At 39.3% G+C, this 12,840-nt stretch overlaps 1 pseudogene; it reads right to left on the bottom strand.

Moving 5' to 3' along the window:
* Positions 1 to 12,840, bottom strand: part of LOC103116987 (acidic mammalian chitinase-like) — a 46,437-nt pseudogene that overhangs the window by 18,760 nt on the left and 14,837 nt on the right.

Here is a 12,840-nt window from a genome sequence, read left to right as displayed (position 1 = left end):
CTACTGTCCTCAAGCTATTCCAGAAAATTGAAGAAAGGTAACACAACCGAACACATTCTATGAGGCAAACATCACTCTGATGCCCAAAGCAGGAAGGGTCTCAACCAGAATGGAAAACTATAGACTTAAATCCATGATGAATCTTGATGCAAAGCTCTAGAAGAAGATCTTGGCATATCAAATTCAACAACATATCAAGAGAGTAATTCACCAAGACAGAGTGGGATTCATTCCTGGAAAACAGAAATATTTCAACATTCTCAAATCAATCAATGTAATTCATTATATCAACAGAAAGATAAAAATAACTTGTCCAAAATTTTGTGTGGAGCCACAAAAGGTCACAAACTGCCAAAGCAATTCTGACAAAAAAGGAAAAATTAGAAGGTATCATGCACCCCAAGTTCAGTTTATATTACAAAACAATAATAATCAAAATAGCATGGTACTGGAATAAAAATGGATACTTGTACTTCCAAAGGCAGGGCTATGGAGCAGCAGCAGCTGTGTTTCTTTCCTCTACTCTCTCAGGTCAGCTAGGAATACCAAAGGAGACAACATGGGACCTCAGCAATACAGGACTAGAACGACTTCAGGAACCCAGCAAATCACCGGTGAGTGTAAACACATGTGGCTCATGGACAGAGAGGAGCCTAAGGAGAGATTAAGTGGCTGGTAATGGTCCAGCAGTTTACCAATTGAGACACTACCTCCAGTCTGTTTCACCAACAAAAAGATGGCTGAAGGGAGGAGAGGACTCCCCTAAGACTCATCAAATGCAACTGTGAGTCTCCATTGCTACTGCCCTCAGAAACTGGAGCAGCAGGGGGGAGGCCCTGTGCTGACACCAGGGGACAGAGAACCAACCAGGAAACTCAGGAGAAGATCTATACCTCAGTGGCCTAGCAGTGGGGCTGTAAGAGGCTCTTTGCATAACCACTGCATTATCTCTGCCCCACCCTGAATTATCTCTTGGTCAGGACTTGCTGATTAAGCTAAGAAGCCCAATTATAGTTTAAAAGCCATCAGGCTCCCATACCCTACAGGGAAGAAAAAGAACCCTTTAATTACCTTACTTAGATACAATTCAACCCAGGCAAGAGTGATCAGTAATTTGAAGAGTACTGGAGAGGGACCTCATAACTTACTACATAAAATGGTTAAACCAACAAGAAGAAATATTAAGAAATTAACCAGGACAAGAATCCAGCTAAAAGCCCCGAAAATGTGAAGCACAAGATAATGAGTCAACATCCAAACACTAGCTAAGGAAATAATCACAGGAGTGAGTAAAGAGTTTGAAAGAATTGCCATCAGAAATACAGAAACAACAAATGAGATCCTGAAAGAAAACACTAATTATCTCAAGGTTATTAGAGAGTTGAAAGCTGAAATAGCTGAGCTAAGAACACAGCTAGCTGAACAAGTGAAAACAGTACCAGAACAGGGTAACAAAATAAATTAACTCCAGAAAACAGTAGAGGGGAAAGAGAATAGAATCAATGAGGCTGAAGACAGAATTAGCAAGGTTGAGGACAAATTAGAGACAACTAAAAAAGAAGTAAGAGATCTCATAAAGACATTAACTGATACTGAAAACAACAACAGAGACCTATGGGATGACTTAAAAAGAAATCATATACACATTATTGGCTTACCAGAAGAAAGAGAGGGAGGGGAAGAAGCATTCTTCAGGACATAATAGCTGAGAAGTTCTGTAGTCTAGACAACATAAAAGACATAAAGGTTCAAGAAGCCCAGAGGGTCCCAAACAGAATTAACCCAGACTTAAAGACACCAAGACACATCATATTTAGAATGAAAAGGAATAAGGATAAAGGAAGGATCCTGAAGGCTGCAAGAGAAAAACAAAGAGTCACCTACAGAGGAAAACCCATAAGATTAGCAGCAGACTTCTCCACACAAACACTACAGGCCCAAAGAGAATGGCAAGATATCTATCTAGTGCTCAATGAGAAAGGCTTTCAACCAAGAAAATATATCCTGCTAAACTGTCATTCAGACTAGATGGAGGCATCAAAACCTTCTCAGACAAGCAACAGTTGAAAAAATCAACTATCACCAAGTCTGCCCTGAAAGAAGTTCTGAAAGTTCTCCTATAAACAGACCACCATAATTAAGCCATATATCAAAACACTCTAAAAATCTACAGAATGGCATTAAAATATCTTCAATCTTTGATATCAATAAATGTCAATGGCCTGAATTCACCTATTAAAAGGCACAGAGTAGAAAGATGGATAAGAAAACACAACCCAACAATATGATGTCTACAGGAAACCCACCAACTCAACTAGACAAACACAGATTCAACGTGAAAGGATGGAAAACTATCATACAAGCCAATAGCTCACAAAAAAAGGCAGGAACAGCTATTCTCATATCTGACATGATAGACTTTAAAATAAATAAAATTTAAAAAGATAGGTAAGGATATTACTTCATGCTCAGAGGATCAGTCAATCAAGAGAACTTAATAATTATTAACATCTATGCACCCAATGAGAAGCCATCTAAATATATCAAACATCTACTGAAAGAGCTACAGCAATATATTAACAGTAACACAGTCCTAGTAGGGGAATTCAACACCCCACTCTCTCAACTTGACAAATCATGGAGGCAGAAAATCAATAAAGACATGAGGGACCTAAATGAGGAGATAGATAAACTGAAACTATTAGACATTTTCAGAGTCATTAATCCCAAGAAACCGGAATACACATTTTACTCAAGTCCATATAGGTCATTCTCAATGATAGACCATAAAGACAGTATCAGCAAATTTAAGAGCATTGAAAGCATCCCAAGCATCTTCTCAGACCACAGTCAAATTAAACTAACACTTAACAATCAACAAAAGATTAATAATAGTCCCAAATTGTGGAAGCTCAACAGTACACTACTTAATAACTACTGGGTCAAAGAGGAAATAAAGGAAGAAATCAAAATGTTTCTAGAGTTCAATGAAAATGAAGACACAAACTATCAAAATATTTGGGACACAACTAAGGCAGTACTGAGAGGGAAGTTTATAGCCATTTAAGCACACATTAGGAAACAAGAAAAAGCACAAATGAACAGCCTGATTTCACATCTTAAAAACCTAGAAGAAGAAGAACAAAGGAACCCTAAAGCAACCAGAAGGACAGAAGTCACTAAAGTTAGGGTAGAAACAAGTAACACTGAAAATAAGGAAGTCATACAAAAGATGAATGGAAGTAAATGTTGGTTCTTTGAAAGAGTGAACAAAATTAACAAACTCATATAAATCACTATTTAATTAATATGATAGGGGAAAAATTGATTGTATGTCTCAAACTTTATTAAAGCACAGACTGAGTCTTTTTAATACATAGGCTGAGTCTTTGATATGTTGACTCTCTCAAAAGCCTAGACCAGGGAGAACAGAAGCAACCGGTGGCACAGCTATACAAAAATGATGTCAAAGGACATAAATTATGGTGATGTTGGACATTATACAAAAAATCCTAACAAAGGGATTTTTGAAGTTAACCCAATTACCAAATAATGTGATTATAACAATAACTATCTATTGTCTTCTTGAACCCTAAGTCAGCAGGAACTTCACATTTCCACTATAGAGCCTATATTTCCCCCAGTCCTGGAACCTTAGGGTGGGGCCCACTTTCCTGCATGCTACTCTCAATTCACACCAAACAATATTGCATCCGCTGATTGCAACCTAATCAATGCAACGAGTGCCACCCCAGCACGCTTCAGTTCAGACTGTGACCAGAGACTTCAACAACAACCCTTCAGTTTCATTACTTGGGTGAGACCTTTCCATCCATATTATTCTCTAATTCCATTCCAAGCGGTTCACTTCCTAACAAAGTCCCAAAACCTAGATATAGACTAGGTCCCATGAGATAAAGCATATGTTCATACGTATCCATAAACTAGGGCAAAATATATACCTGAAAGCAAAAGTACACAATAGTCTGCAGTAAGTACCCCCCCCCAATACTTCATCTGCACTATTCTGGCCTTTAGGTCCATGATTGTTCAACAATTTATTTGCCTTTGTATGTTAACTCTCTTTCCAGCCACCAGGTTCCAGATGCTAGCATGATGCCAGTCAGACTTCCCTGGACAGACGACCTCACCAATGTGTCCTGGAGCTCTGATTCCTCAGACCCTTTTCTTACTAGAGAAGGAAAGAGACAGACTGGGAGTATGGCTTGACCTGTCAATGCCCATGTTCAGCTGAGAAGCAATTACAGAAGCCAGACCTTCCACCTTCTGTATCCCACAATGACCTTGGGTCCATACTCCCAGAGGGATAAAGAATAGGAAAGCTATCAGGGGAGGGGTGGGATACAGAGTTCTGGTAGTGGGAATTGTGTGGAGCTGTACCCCTTTAATCCAATGGTTTTGTTAATGTCTCCTTGTTTAAATAAATAAAATAATTTTTAAAAATTTACAAACCTTTAGCCAGACTCACAAAACAAAAAATGGAGAAGACCCAAATAAATCAGATTGTAAATGAAAAGGAAGTATCACAACAAATACCATAGAAATTCAACTTAATATGCGAGACTTCTGTGAACAACTATATGACACCAAGATAGAGAACCTGGAAGAAATTATCGACTTCCTAGATACCTACAAACTTCCAAAATTAAGTAAATAGGAGCTAGATAACATGAACAGGCCCATCACAGCTTATGAAATTGAAACAGTTATCAAAAACCATGCCAAGAATAAAAGTCTTGGAACAGATGGTTTTACAAATGAATTCTACAAAACCTTCAAAGATCTATTACCTCTATTTTTAAAAGTCTTCCAGAAGATTGAAGACACTGGGATAATCCCTCCCAGCTTCTATAAAGCCAACAACACTTTGATACCAAAAGCAGACAGGGACACAACCAAAAAAAAAAAACTACAGACCAATATTTCTGATGAACATAGATGCTAAAATACTGAATAAAATTCGAGCCAACCGGATACAGCAGTATATTAAAAAGATTGTTCATCATGACCAAGTGGGGTTTATCCCAGGCATGCAAGGTTGGTTTAATATACATAAATCAATCAATGTGATTCACCACATCAACAAAAGCAAGGCAAAAAACCACATGGTCATATCAATAGATGCAGATAAAGCCTTTGACAAAATACAATATCCCTTTAGGATCAAAACACTACAAAAAATGGGAATAGATGGAAAATTCCTGAAGATAGTGGAGTCTATAAATAGCAAACCTACAACCAACATCGTACTCAATGGTGAAAAACTGGAAGCTTTTCCCCTCATCAGGTATTAGGCAGGGATGCCCACTATCACCATTATTATTTAACATAGTGTTGGAAGTTCTTGCCAAAGCAATCAGGCAGGATCAAGGAATTAAAGGCCTACAGATTGGAAGAGGGGAAGTCAAACTCTCCCTATTTGCAGATGACATGATAGTATACATAGAAAAACCTAAGGAATCCAACAAGAAGCTTTTGGAAATCATCAGGCAATACAGTAAGTGTCAGGCTACAAAATTAACATTTAAAAGTCAGTGGTATTCCTCTATGCAAACACTAAGTTAGAAGAAGCTGAAATCCAGAAATCAATTCCTTTTACTATAGCAACAAAAATAATAAAATGCCTGGAGTAAACCTAACCAAAGAAGTAGAAGACTTGTATACTGAAAATTATGAGTCACTACTCAAAAAAAAAAAAAAAAAAACCAGAAAAAGGCACAAAGAAGTGGAAAGATATTCCATGTTCTTGTGTTGGAAGAATTAACATCATCAAAATGAAGAGAGATATACACAAATTTAATGCTATTCCCATCAAGATCCCAACTGCTGGGCTAGTGTGGGGGTGACTCTTACTGGGTGCATACTCTCTGGGTTGGAGAGAACTTGACCAGAGCCAGCCTGGGCTGCTACTCACTCAGCTACACGAGGGAGATGACTCAGGAACCAAACACGTGGTGATGAGGCAATGCAAAAAATCTTTATTGATCAGAGAGCCAAGGCTTTTAAAGGGCAGACCTGGAAGTGGCAAGTAGGAAATGGAAATGGCTAGGAAAGGGTCTGAGAAAGGCAAAAAGGGATGGGAATGTAGAAAATTCCTTAGCAACTGTCGCGAGGGTTTTAACTGGTAGGATTAATATGATCCTGAAGGAAGGGAGGGTCTTGAGGGTAGAAAGAGGCTAGATCAAAGGAATGGAATGGGTGGGGATCTTTCAGGCAAAATAATGATTATGTAGATAGGCCATAGTATCAGGAATGCAGGGTGCTTTGTGAGCCCTCACAATTTCCTGACATCAACCACATTTTTAGGAGAATAGAACAAATGCTACAAATGTTTATCTGGAACCAGAAAAGACTTAGAATTGCCAAAACAATCTTGAGAAGAAAGAAGAGAACTGGAAGCATCATACTCTCAGATCTCAAATTGTATTATAGGGCCTTTGTCATCAAAACTGCTTGGTTCTGGAACATCAATAGACACACTGACCAGTGGAATAGAACTGAGAGCCCAGAAGTAAGTCCCACACCTATGGACATCTAATCTTTGGCAAAGGTGCCCAGACTATTAAATAGAGGAAGCAGAGTCTCTTCAACAAATGGTGTTGGAATAAATAGGTTGAAACATGCAGAAGACTGAAACTGAACCGCTATATTTCACCAAATACAAAAGTGGATCAAGGACTTGAATGTTAGACCAGAAACTATCAGATACTCAGAGGAAAATATTGGCAGGACTCTTTTTCACATAAACTTTAAAGACATCTTCAATGAAACAAATCCAATTACAAAGAAGACTAAGGCAAGCATAAACATATGGGACTACATCAAATTAAAAAGCTTCTGCACAGCTAAAGAAACCACTACCCAAACCAAGAGACCCCTCACAGAATGGGAGAACATCTTTACATGCCATACATCAGACAAGAGTTTAATAACCAAAATATATAAAGAGCTTGCCAAACTCAACCACAAGAAAACAAACAAACCCATCCAAAAATGGGGAGAGGACATGGACAGAATATTCACCACAGTAGAGTTCCAAAAGACTGAGAAACACATGAAAAAATGCTCCAGGTCGCTGGTTATCAGAGAAATGCAAATAAAGACAACAATGAGATACCACTTCACTCCTGTGAGAATGTCATACATCAGAAAAGGTAACAGCAGCAAATGCTGGAGAGGTTGTGGGGTCAAAGGAACTCTCCTGCACTGCTGGTGGGAATGTCAATTGGTCCAAGCTCTGTGGAGAACAGTACTGAGAACTCTCAGAAGGCTAGAAATAGACCTACCCTACGATCCTGCAATTCCTCTCCTGGGGATATAGCCTAAGGAATTCAACACTCCCATCCTAAAAGATCTGTGTACACCTATTTTCTTAAAAGCACAGTTTGTAATAGCCAAAACCTGGAAACAACCCAGGTGTCCAACAACAGATGAGTGGCTGAGCAAGTTGTGGTATATATACACAATGTAATACTACTCAGCTATAAAAAATAGTGACTTCACCATTTTCAGTCAATTTTGGATGGACCTTGAAAAATTCATGTTGTGGTCCACGAGACGGTGCAGTGGATATAAAGTGTTGGACTCTCAAGCATGAGGTCCTGAGTTCAATCCCCAGAAGCTCATGTACTGGAGTGATGTCTGGTTCTTTCTCTTCTCCTATCCCTCTCATTAATAAATAAATAAAATAAAATTTTTAAAAAATAAATCATCTTCCTAAAAAAATTGCTTTAAAAAAAAGAAAGTAAAATTCATGTTAAGTGAAATAAGTCAGAAACAGAAGGATGAATATGGGATGATCTCCTTCTCAAGCAGAAGTTGAAAAACAAGATCAGAAGAGAAAAGACAAGTAGAACCTGAACTGGAATTGGTGTATTGCACCAAAGTAAAAGACTCTGGGGTGGGGCAGTGGGAGTACAGGTCCAAAAAGGATGACAGAGGACCTAGTGGGGGTTGTATTGTTATATAGAAAAACTGAGAAATGTTATGCATGAACAAACTATTGTATTTACTGTTGAATGTAAAATATTAATTTCCCAGTAAAGAAATTTTAAAAAAAAGGACACTTGGATCAATGGAGCTGAACTGAAAGCCCAGAAATGAGCCCACACATATACAACCACATAATATATGGCACAGGGAACAAAACCATTCAATGGGGTAAAGAAGTTCTCTTCAACAATGCTGCTGGGAAAATTGCACAGCCACATGTAGAAAAGTGAAACTAGACCACCACCTAACACCATACTCTGAGGTCAAATCAAAATGGATTAAAGCTCTAGATATTAGACCAGAAACTAAAATGTATAGAAAAAAAATGTTTGTAAAACTTTGCAGGACCTTCACATCAAAGATGTATTTGGAGACTCAAGGCCCTGGGCATGGGAAATGAAATCAAAAGTAAATAAATGGAATTACATGAAACTGAAAAGCTTTGACACATCACAAGAATAGCCAGGCACCCCAGTAAATGGGTGAATATATTTGCACATCACACATCAGACAAGCAGGTGATATCAAACATCTACATAGAACTAGTAAAAATCTACAAAAGAAAAAACAATGACCCAATAAAAAAGTGGGCCAAGGAACTAAACAGGCATTTTTCTAAAGAAGAGATGCACATGGCCCACAGACACATGAAAAAAATGCTCCACTTCACTCATCATTAGATAAATGCAAATTAAAACTACACTGAGCTACTATCTCACACCTGAAAGAATGGCCTACATTTTAGGCATGTTCCAAGGAGCCTATGACTTTACCAATTTTTGCCTGAGCCCAACAGCTAACATGCTAAAAGTATTGTCTGGGGGTGATGATATCAGAGTTGGAAATAGGACTAGAAAGCTGGATCAGGGAAAAGAGTAGCTCCCAAATATGGGAAAAGGATATAAATACACTAAGCAGTAAACCTTATTGATCTGATCTTGGGCCCATATTCACCACAGGAGCCTTGTAACCTCTGCATCCCTGTAGGTCTGAGCTTGCATTCTTTGGTCATAGCTAGGAACACTCTAGGCTGCATTCATTTCAGGAGTCATCTTCCTGGAGTGGCAGGAGATGTTGACCCAGCCTCCCTTCAGAGATTCAGACAGTCCCCACCATTGCTGTTCCAAATTGAGGACAAGGTCCTGTAGAAGCCCATAAGATAGTCCATAATGCTGTTCCTGATGGAGATGACCAGTTATGATAGAGAAGGGGATCTGTAAGAGGTCTAGGCCCATCATATCTATGTGGGAATCCCAGAATTCCCTGATTAGGGCCCCAGATGATGGGGTGCCCTTATAGTGACCAAAAGAGCCACCATTAAAGTATTCCAGTCTCTTTCCCTTATCCAACTTTTCCAAAATATTTCTTATTTTGTCCAACATGGTTAACTTTAGAGTGATTGAGGGAAGTGAAACAGGAAGCAGGTGAGGAGAGTATCTAGGTCTAAGTAGAAACTATTTGATTGAGTACTTTATGGTGCCTTTGTTTTTTAGTTCTTTCTATTTGCTTACTGCACTAGTGAGTTACTAAAAACTATTGTGCACTTTTACTTTAAGGTATATATTTTCCCCTAACTTGTGGATACATGTGCACATGTATTTTATCTCATGGTCCCTGGTCTATATCTACATTCTGCAGCTTTGTTAAGAAAATGGATATCTCAAATCTCATCTGATATATTCTTACCTTTAGGTTCCTGATTATTAAACAACTTATTCTGCTTTATATCTTAACGTTTTTTCTGCCACTAAGTTGCAGATGCTACCATGACATAAACCAGACTTCTCTGGACAGACAAACTCACCAGTGTGTCCTGGGATGCCAGCTCCCCAGAGCCCTGCCCCACTAGGGAATGAGAGAAACAGCCTAGGAGTAATAATTGACTTGCCAATACCCATGTACAGCGGGAAGCAGTTACAGAAGCCAGGCTTTCTACCTTCTGCACCCCATAATGATTCTGGGTCCATACTCCCAGAGGGATAAAGAATAGGAAAGCTTCCAATACAGGTGATGGGCTACAGAACTCTGGTGGTGGTCACTGTGTAGAACTGTACCCCTCTTATCCTATGGTCTTGTTGATCATTATTAAATCAATTTACAAAAGAAAAGAGGGAGTCAGGCAGTAGCACATCAGCTTAAGCGCATGTGGCATAAAGCGCAAGGATGGGTGTAAGGAACCTGGTTTAAGCTCCCAGCTCCCCACCTGCAGAGGAGTTGCTTCAGAGGCAGTGAAGCAGATCTTCAGGTGTCTATCTTTCTCTTCCCCTCTGTCTTCCCCTCCTCTCTCTCTGTCCTACCCAACAATGATGATATCAGTAACAACAACAATAAAACCAACAAGTGCAACAAAGGAAAGAAAGAGAGAAAAAAAGAAAAAAGAAAGAAAGAAAGGAAGGAAGGAAGGAAGGAAGGAAGGAAGGAAGGAAGGAAGGATGGAAGAAAGAGGGAAGGGAGAAAGGAAAGAAAGAGAGAAAGAGAGAGGTATTGAGATATTGTACAGATGTGGTTGAACATTGGCAGGGTCCACAAACCACTATATTTCCATGCAATATTACTTACATATCCCCCACCACGTTATCCCCTCAGGGTACTGCTAATTCCCACCAGCTAAAACTACAGCAACCACAACTAAGGAAGTTCCCAGAATGCCTTTTTCTTTTCTCCACCCTCTTCCATAGCCAATTCCGTCCCGACTTGCCACTTCCATTTTTACCCTATAAAATCCGCTGCTGTTCCTGGTTTCAACACTTTTTTCTCTTCTGCATCCCGACCTGGAGAAGACATGGAGAAGGGCTGGCATGCATAGTGGGAGGCGGCCATTTTGCTAGCTCCATGTGGCCTAAACCTACTGTGCTCACATCTGACTCTGGAGCATCTGCATCAATAAAGAATTGTGTTCCTGCTCCACCACGAGTTCCTGGTCTCTCTCCCGCCTGTGAAGCTAGTCCAACAGGGAGGAAGAAGGAAGGAAGGAAGGAAAGAAGGAAGGAAGGAAGGAAAGAAGGAAGGAAGAAAGGAGGGAAGGAAGAAAGAGAGAGAGAGAGGAAGGAAGAAGTAAAGAAAGAAAGGAAGAAAGAAAGAAAGGAAGGAAAGAAGGAAGGAAGGAAGGAAGGAAGGAAGGAAGGAAGGAAGGAAGGAAGGAAAAGAAAAATAGGAAAGCTTCAAATGGAGGGGATGACATGCAGAACTCTGGTAGTGGGAATTGTGTGGAATTGCACCCCTTTTATCCTATGGTCTTATCAATCATTATTAAATTAATTTTTTAAAAAAGAATGGCTTACATCAACAAACCAGGAAATGACAGGTGTTGAAGAGGTTGTAGAGAAAAGGGAACTCTACTTCCTTGCTAGTTGGAATGCAAACTGGTGCAGCCCCTTTGGAAGACTGTATAGAGAGTCCTTAGACAAATAAAAATGTAAGCCCTTTATCATTCAGCAATAGACATTTATCTAGTGGACTCTCAAGCACTAATTCAAAGGAACATGTGCACCCCTATGTTCATAGCTACATTATTCACAATAACTAAAGAGTGGAATAATCCAAGATGCCCATCATCAGATGACTGGCTAAATATAAGATATATATTCCATGGGATATTATTTGCAATAAAAAAGATGATATTGTCTTCTTTGAGACAAAAATAAATGGAATTGGAAGTAATTATGCTTAGCGAAATAAGAGAAGAAAGACAACTACCAGATGGTTTCACCCATATGTGGAATCTAGACATCTGGTTTGCAAAAAGAAAAAAAAAAAAAAGAAGAAAGCAAATTGTTTATAAGTCTTATGAGAACTATGGTATTTCTCTTTGGGAGGTAGGAGGGTAGGGATACAGAACTTTGGTGGTGGGTGTGGTGTGGCACTATACATTATAATTTTTTATCTTATAATCTTGTAACAAACTATAAATAATAAAAATAAAAGAACGTAATATTTTAAAAAATCAAGTGGTACTCCCTATACATAGATCATGACACTGTGTCTGGAATATCAGAGCTTTTCATCAAGTATTGTTTATCTTACTATCTTTTTACCTTCCCTTTAAGCATGTAAGTGAGTGAGGGCTTTGGAAGCCCCAGAAGTCCTGACTTCTTTAGGCTTTAAACCTTTAGGCTCCTACCTCAATGAGGATGGTAAAGCGTTGCTTGTCCTCAGGTGGGCTGCCATGGGATCCTGGGTACTCAAAGTTGAGGTCAATGCCATCAAACTCATACAAACGAAGATACTCAATCACTGAGTCAATGAAAGTTTTGCGGTTGTCAGCAGTAGCCACCATAGTAGTGAACCTGGAGAAGTATGGCTGTTAGCGCCTCCTATATACTGTCCTCCTTTTTCTTTCTCCCATGTGGAGTTGATTTGTCCCATGGTTCAAGAGCTACTTAAGGAGTCAGGTGGTAGCATACCCATGTTATCATGTACATGGACCCAGGTTCAAGTCCCTAATCCCCACCTGTGGAGGGAAGCTTCATGAGATGTGAAACAATGCTGCAGGTGTTTCTCTTTCTCTCTCCTGCTCTATCTCCCCCTCCCTTATTGATTTCTCTCTGTCTCTATCCAATCAATCAATCAATCAATAAATAAATAAAACAAGACATATCAGAGGAAACATCACTATTAATGTCAGCCTGGTCCTTAGACATCAGTCTTCATGTCCAGCATCTATTTCTGGTGGTCAAATGGCATATAAATTCTCCTACAGACCTGCCAATAAAGTTGGACTGTCAGGGCAGGGAGAAACAGCATAATGGTTGTGCAAACAGATTCTCCTACCTAAGGTTCTGAGGTCCCAGGTTCAATACCTAGCACCACCATCAGTCAGAGCTGAAC

The sequence above is a fragment of the Erinaceus europaeus genome, chromosome 11 (genome assembly GCF_950295315.1).
Source record: "Erinaceus europaeus chromosome 11, mEriEur2.1, whole genome shotgun sequence".
In the NCBI taxonomy this organism is placed as follows: domain Eukaryota; kingdom Metazoa; phylum Chordata; class Mammalia; order Eulipotyphla; family Erinaceidae; genus Erinaceus; species Erinaceus europaeus.
The sequence above is the reverse complement of the archived record's forward strand: the minus strand, read 5'-3'. Positions and strand labels throughout refer to the sequence as shown.